Source organism: Ursus maritimus, unplaced genomic scaffold, assembly GCF_017311325.1.
Source record: "Ursus maritimus isolate PB19 unplaced genomic scaffold, ASM1731132v1 scaffold_12, whole genome shotgun sequence".
NCBI classification, from domain to species: Eukaryota; Metazoa; Chordata; class Mammalia; order Carnivora; family Ursidae; genus Ursus; species Ursus maritimus.
Window position 1 is genome coordinate 33,041,512 of NW_024423564.1, and position 8,060 is coordinate 33,049,571.

An 8,060-nucleotide genomic window follows, 5' to 3' on the forward strand; every position below is an offset into this window, starting at 1 on the left:
AAAACAAAGAAGAGATCAGATCTTTTTTTTTTTTAAGATTTTATTTATTTATTTGTTGGAGAGAGAGAGAGTGAGCATGCACAAGTACAGGGAGCAGCAGGCAGAGGTTGAAGCAGGCTCCCCACTGAGCAAGGAGATCAATGTGGGACTCAATCCCAGGACTCTGGGATCGTGACCTGAGCCAAAGGCAGATGCTTAATCAACTGAACCACCCAGGCATCCTGAGATCAGATCGTTTTATAAAAAATTGCACATATTCCTCTTGAAATATATTTTCTATACTTCCTAATTCTGGTTCATTTCCTGCATATAGACAAACACTTTGTATTTTCTGTATAGTACAGTGTGAAAATTAATAAAATTTTCTAATGAAATGAATAGAAACAATAATGGTAATGTTGTTATTCAGTTTTACAGAGGGACTTAATAAATATTCAGATTATTTACCAAGGGTATAAATAATGGAAGAGAATGTAAGATTATTAAATGTAAATAACACCAAATTAGGTAAGGTGGCCTTGAAACCTAACCTAAGATTTATTTTATTTCATTTTATTTCAAGATTTATTTATTTAAGGACGCCTGGGAGAGAGAGAGTGAGAGAATGTGAGCTGGGGGTGGGGGAGGGGCAGAGGGAGAAGGGAGAGAATCCTCAAGCAGACTCGCAATTGGAGCCTGATGCAGGGCTCAATCCCAGGACCCCCAGATCATGACCTGGGCCAAAATCAAGAGTTGGTTGCCACCAGGCACCCTGTAACTTAAAAATCTAAAGACTTTGACAAATTAAGATTTGATAGTTATTAGAGTAAATTTAAGAAAAATCCTGTTCAGTAAAGAATGAATAGAATATGTTTTTATGCAAGTATATCAAAAGAGTCTGGTATGTGCTAATTATTATTGAGGCAGAGTGAATAATTTTGATAGTTAACATTTATTTAGTGCTTACTAGGTCAGACATTCTCTCCATTTTCACTCTAACTCTCTTAAAGTAAGTATGAATATTATCTTCATTTTATGTGTGGGGAAACTGAGGCACACAGTTTCAGTAACTTACCAAGATCACATAGGTAGTAAATGGCAGAATCAGGATCTGAACGCAGCATTCTTACCCTGAAGCCCATGGATTTAATTATTCCACAGTAAAGCAATATGGTTTACAAGGCAAATAATATAAGATTTTTTAAAAAAAAGGAGAAAGGGAATCAGCTTAGGAACTGTAATGATGGATAAAATAATGTCTAATTCTAAAGAAGAGGAACCAGAACTCATCAGAAACCCAAAGAGAACTGGAAGTAGAAGACCAGAAAATATCTTTAAATTAAAAGTTTCAGTAGGAGGATAACTATGTTGCATTCTGAACAAGCAACATCCTTACAAGAGGCATTTTATCATATCATCCCAGACTTTGCCCTTTTAGGCAGCATCCTACACCCTTCCATTCCCTCAGGAATATTATGGGGTAATTTTACATTTATGAAATTACTATGTTGTACAAGATACAGGATGGAGCTGTTATATTGGCAGCTCCAGGGAAATGTGATTACTTGGAGGGGGTAGGGGCTGAGCATTAAGAAATATATCTGAGGCAGTCATGCCCTGGTTCCCTTGCTGAGCTCTCTTCTATTGCCCCCTATCTCTCCCTGAATTCTAGCTTGGGGGGCTTCAAACAAACCAAGCATGCACCCTTCATGTAGAGTTGGTGTTCAGAAAATTGTTTTTGACTAATGGACTGATTGAATTAGTGAATGGTTATCATTTTAACCCCAAATAATGACATATCACAATGGCTAAACAGAAACTGGTCCAAAACCTTTGAAATTTGGAGAAAACTGAGGGACTCAGATCCCCTTTAGCATTTGTGTGATATTTGAGGAGGTGCTCAATAAGATTGGGATACTCTTGGTTACAAGGTTAGAAGAAAGATGCTTCATCTTTGCCAGAGAAATTAGGAAAAGCTCCTTGCAAGACCTGGGCACATGCAGCTACGTGAAAATAGATGAGTATTTGTAGCGGTCCCTCTCTACTTGTTCCTGTGGCATAGAAAGGATTGATGCTTAATGGGTCCCAAAAAAGGACCTCCATGGAATTAGAGAAATATGTATGCCCTTGACTTATTTTCCATTCATATCCCTTGCTGAATTTCTAATACTCTTCATAAAAAGGAAGGTGGGGAGCTGCTCTGGTATCTCATAGCCATCTCTGTTTATTGCTAGTCTGCGCCTTACAGATTTTCAGTTGGCTGATCCAACCACAAGGGCCATTGTCTCCATCAACTCAACCTGAGTAGATGTTCTGGGAAGAAGCTGGCTGGTCACAAATCAGAAAAGACTTTGCTAAAGTGATCTAAACCAAACCCTGGTTGGGCGAACAGGCTCACTTAGGGCACTTGAAAGGGTTGGGTCTCCCTATCTATTACTGGGACAAGGAACTTTGAAAAAATGTAGCTGTTAACCAACATATCAAACTGATGATTTCACAGATATTACTGTTATAATGATACCAGGGTTGTTTTTCGTTTTTTAAAATGAAATATATATTAAGATTTAAACATATATTTAGAAAATGTAAACATATATTTAGAAATAATTAAACATATTAAGAAAATTGTAGAGTAAGTATATGAACATGACAGCAATCCTGAAGTTGGTATGTTCGTGGATGAAATTAGGAAGCCTAGTGCATGGTAGTTCATATAGAATTATCTCATTTGTTTAATTATTAATTATTATTATTTTTTCTTTTAAAATAATGAATATAATTCTATAATATAGATTAAACTGTCATTTAAGAGTTCCCTCACTGGTCAACATTTAGAGGTATTTATGTTTCTATTTGGGGGATTATATAATGTTAAGACAAAGTTTTCTCCCTATACCTTCACTAGCCCCAGAAATTATACATTTAAAAACTATTTTTGCTGTTTTTGATTATTATTGTTGGTAGAGTTCATTATTTCATTAACTTATTTTATTATTAGTCATTGCTTTCATTACTTCTAGATTTATAATGTAGTTATTTTTCTAGCCTCTTACGTTGATTGTAGGCTAATTTATTTTATTTTATTTTTTTAAAGATTTTAATTATTTATTTGACAGAGAGACAGCCAGCGAGAGAGGGAACACAGCAGGGGGAGTGGGAGAGGAAGAAGCAGGCTCTTAGCAGAGGAGCCTGACGTGGGGCTTGATCCCAGAACGCTGGGATCACGCCCTGAGCCGAAGGCAGACGCTTAACGACTGCGCTACTCAGGCGCCCCTCGTAGGCTAATTTATTTTTATTTTACTGTCATTTAGGAATATATACTACAGCAAGTACATTGGATATTATTTTGGCTATTTCCCACAAGTTTTAACATAACATATTCCAGTCAGATAGCCTATTTTATTTCACTGATGTATTTGACATTTATTATTACATAGTTTTTAATTTTAGTTTCCTCTTTGATTACACACCAGATTGGGGATATTTGGACCATTTAATGCTGGGGCTCTTTTGCTAAATCTTCTCAATGTCCTTAAATATCATATAGTAATTTCAGATTTGGTGGTATTAATTTTTATTTCACTTTTTTATACGATCTCTAGATTGATATGAGCAATACTACAAAATTGGTAATTTTTTTGCAAATATAATTACTATGCATTGTTTCTGTATAAAACCTTTAATATATATAAAAAACCTTTATTCAACTTCAAAATACAGTTTTTGTAAAGTTTAGTTTTTTAGATTTAACCGCAAAAGGAAAATAATTGGTAAAATTTGAATAATAATTGATTCCAGTGGGTAACATTTTCTGTTATGCAGTATTAACAGTTTGGTTGTGCATTTAGGATCTCAGGAGAATTTGCCTTTACTGTGTTAATAATTCCCCATCCTATTCTCGTTCTGTCTCTGACACACATTTTATTGGCTGTGTTAAGCCAAGGTGATTCACATTTGAATGAGTAACGGTTTCCCAAAAGCTATAAAAGAAAGATTTCTCTTTTCCCACATTTAATTTATCAATGAGAGAAATTCCTTGTATTCCTCACAGGTTGAGTTTCAAGTTAAGAAAATGGGATACTAATTTGATGTTCTTGCTTTTTAACATCCCATCCCAGATTTTCGTTTTGGGAATTTCACTGAAGAACTCTAACTTATCCAGGGAGAGAGGCTTCTGATTACCATGGAGACAGAGGTTTCTTCATATGGGACTTTTAAATTATGAGTCAAACACATGCTAAGAGAATAATAGCATTTCTTTCCTTATGGGAAGAGGATTTGGATTGTTGTATTGAGGCAGGCTTATGGTCCATGATTTCACTTTTGATTTCCTGGAAGGAATATTTCTTCCTCCTTCTCCTTTGGATCTGCCAGTCCACAGTGTATGTATTCTAGTCTAGATTTTTTGTGCTAAGCACTCATGGGTCAGGGTCCATTCCTGCCTTCTAGAGCCAGATCTGGAAAGCAGTCTCTTTCCCTATGACTGGTCTCCATTTTATGTAAGGTTGTGATTCTCTCCACACCTAATCAGATAACTTTGCAGGCTGTGTTTTGCAGACTATGTTTTGGGGATGGTACAGGAAGTATCTGAATTCTAGACTTGGAGAGAAGCATTAGAAATCCAAATTGTAGCATTAGGTCAAGTCATATTTATTAGTCCAACTTCACCATTGCTATAGTCAATATTTTGGTGACCTGTCTGACTCCTATGTCTATTTCCAAATCAGTTCCAATCTCTGAAAGGGAAATGACTGTTTTTTGTTTTTGTTTTTTGTTACTTTAAAGCCCAATACATTAAATGGGGAACAATGTGAAATCACATGTTCTTTTACATTCTTGGGACATACCAACATTAAGGGGATCTCATATGCTTTTTTCTACCTAGTGCCCAGCTCTCCCTTTCCTTCCATCACTCTCTGCCTCTCACTCTTTCCTTCCAGGATTGTAAAATTCCTGGAACTCCAAATACTTTTTTCTGTTCCACAAAGTGGTACTTAAACTCTTTCCTGCCCCTACTCCCAAATGTGCATATTCAAACCCATAAGGAGATATATTTATGGTTGTAAAAATCTATATAGTCTTACATAATCAAGGAAAGTCTACTTTCCTACACGTTCTCTACATGAGGATGGACAGATGGAGATGATTCCATTTTCTCTCACTGTTAGAGGAACTATGCCCCATTCAACTAACTGCTTTATAATATTAATCTAATGGTATAAACCCCTCAATTTTTAAGGATTGTTCATCTCATAACCATGCAATTTGGCAGCCTTCTTACAGATTTCTTGGCCAACAATAACTTCTGGCTCCAATTCATCTTGCATATCACCAAATTATCTTATGTACAATACCACTTTTCCTTTCTCAAAATCTTTATTTTTTTAATTAAATATACTCCACAATGTGGAGCTTGAACTCATGATTCCGAGATCAAGAGCTGCATGTTCTACTGAGTGAGCCAGCCAGGAGCCCCTCCTTTCTCTGATTCTTTGAGAGCTTATCATTGCCTTTAGATTGGCACAAATCTGTCCTTGCTATTCATTATATACCACAGTCTGGTCAATTTTTAATTTCTAGTTTTATCTATAACAAATCTTTCCCTCTAACCAAAAAGATTTTATATTTTGTGAAAAATTATTTTTACTTTCCACTATTATGCCCTAGACCACACTTATTTTTCCAGTTCTTGCTTATGCTTCAAAATCTAGCTTGAATTCTACTTCCTCAATCCAGCTTGTCATTTCCCTTCTCTGAACTTCTGTACATTTTCTACATAAGAAGTCTTCCAAATTTCAGGATTTAGGAGTTGAGATTTTGAATATCCATATGATAGAATTTTGGTGCTGGAAGGTACCTGACAGACCATCTAGTTGAACCAATAATATTTTAGAGGAGAACACATGTCCTAGGAAGGTAAGTGACAAAGCTCAAACCAGGGACATCTGGCTTTTAGCCCAGTATGACCTCTTCTAATGGTTTCCTGCTCACCAGCACTGAGCCAGCCCCTCCTTACTCTTCCTGGTTGCTGCTTCTGCTGCTGTTTGTTAAACTAGCTTTTCCCTAAGCCCAAGGAACCCCTTTCTTTTTAGAAGTTGTAAGGTTAGTGGGTGCTACAGAAATACTGTAACATAGGACTCATAAATTGAAGAATTTCTCTTCATGTAATCAGAAAAATTGAAAGAGCCATAAGAAGAAAAATCCTTTGAACAAAATTTTTTTCAACAGAAAGTTTGTCCAAAGAATTTCATGCCAGGAGGAAGTACTTACAAATTCGTGTATTCAAAGTGATCTCTGTAATCCATTCTTTTTATATGTAGTGAATCTGTAAGAATTAGGGAAAACTAATGTTTGTTATGTACCCATTCTAGGTCAGATACTCTGCTACTTTTCAAGAACTGATTTATATAGAATTATTTGATTTTTATTAATTTACATTAAATTTTTAAAGTTTTTATTTAAATTTCAGTTGACAGTGTAGTATTAGTTTCAGGTGTACAATATAATGATTCAATACTTCCATACAACCCTGGTGCTCATCACAACAAATACACTCAATACCCATCACCTATTTAACCCATTGCCTCACCCACCTCCCTTCTGGTAGCCATCAGTTTGTTCTCTATAGTTAAGAGTCTGTTTCTTGGTTTGCCTGCCTCTCTGTTTTGTTTTGTTTTTTCCCTTTGCTAATTTGTTTTGTTTCTTAAATTCCACGTATGAGTGAAATCATATGGTATTTGTCTTTCTCTAACTTACTTCACTTAGCATAATACATTCTAACTCCATCCACATTGTTGCAAATGGCAAGATTTCATTCTTTTTTATTGCTCAATAATATCCCATTGTATATATACACCACATCTTCTTTTATCCTTTCATCAGTCGATGGACACTTGGGTTCTTTCCATAATTTGGCTACTATAGATAATGTGCTATCAACATCATGGTGCATATATCCCTTTGAATCCGTATTTTTATATTCTTTGGGTAAATACATGGTAATGCAATTGCTGGATTGTAGGGTAGTTGTATTTTTAACTTTTTGAGAAACCTCCATACTGTTTTCCAAAGTGTGGCTGCACCAGTTTGCATTCCCACCAATAGCATAGGAGGGTTCCCCTCTCTCCACATCCTCGCCAACAGCCATTGTTTCCTGTGTTGTTAATTTTAGCCATTCTTACAGGTATGAGGTGGTATCATTGTGGTTTTGATTTATATTTCCCTGATGTTGGGTGATGTTCAGCATTTTTTCATGTGTTTGTTTGCCAGCTGTATGTCTTCTTTCGAGAAATGTCATTCATGCCTTCTGCCCATTTCTTAGCTGGATTATTTATTTTTGGGGTGTTGAGTTTGGTAAGTTCTTTCTAGATTTTGGCTCCTAGCCCTTTATCCAATATGTCATTTGCACATATCTTCTCCCATTCCAAGGGTTGCCCTTTAGTTTTGTTGATTGTTTCTCTCACTGTGCAGAAGGTTTTTATTTTAATGAAATCCCAATAGTTTGTTTTTGCTTATGTTTTCATTACCTCAGGAGACATATCTAGAAAGAAGTTGCTATGGCTAATGTCAAAGAGGTTACTGCCTGTATTCTCCTCTAGGGTTTTTATGGTTTCAGGTCTCACATTTAGGTCTTTAATCCACTTTGAATTTATTTTTGTGTTTGGTGTAAGAAAGTGGTCCAGTTTCATTCTTCTACATGTTGCCATCTAGTTTTCCCAACACCATTTGTTGAAGAGACTGTCTTTTTCTAATTGGATATTCTTTCCTGCTTTGTCAAAGATTAATTGACCGTAAAGTTGTGGGTTTATTTCTGGGTTTTCTATTCTGTCCTATTGATCTATGTGTCTATTTTTGTGTCAGTACTATAGTTTCATAATATAACTTGAAATCTGGAATTGTGATGCTTCCAGCTTTGCTTTTCATTTTCAAGGTTACTTTGGCTATTTGGGGTCTTTTGTGGTTTCATACAAATTTCAGGATTGTTCTAGCTCTGTGAAAAATGCAGTTGGTATTTTGATAAGGATTGCATTAAATGTGGATTGCTTTGGGTAGTATAGACATTTTAACAATATTTGATCTTC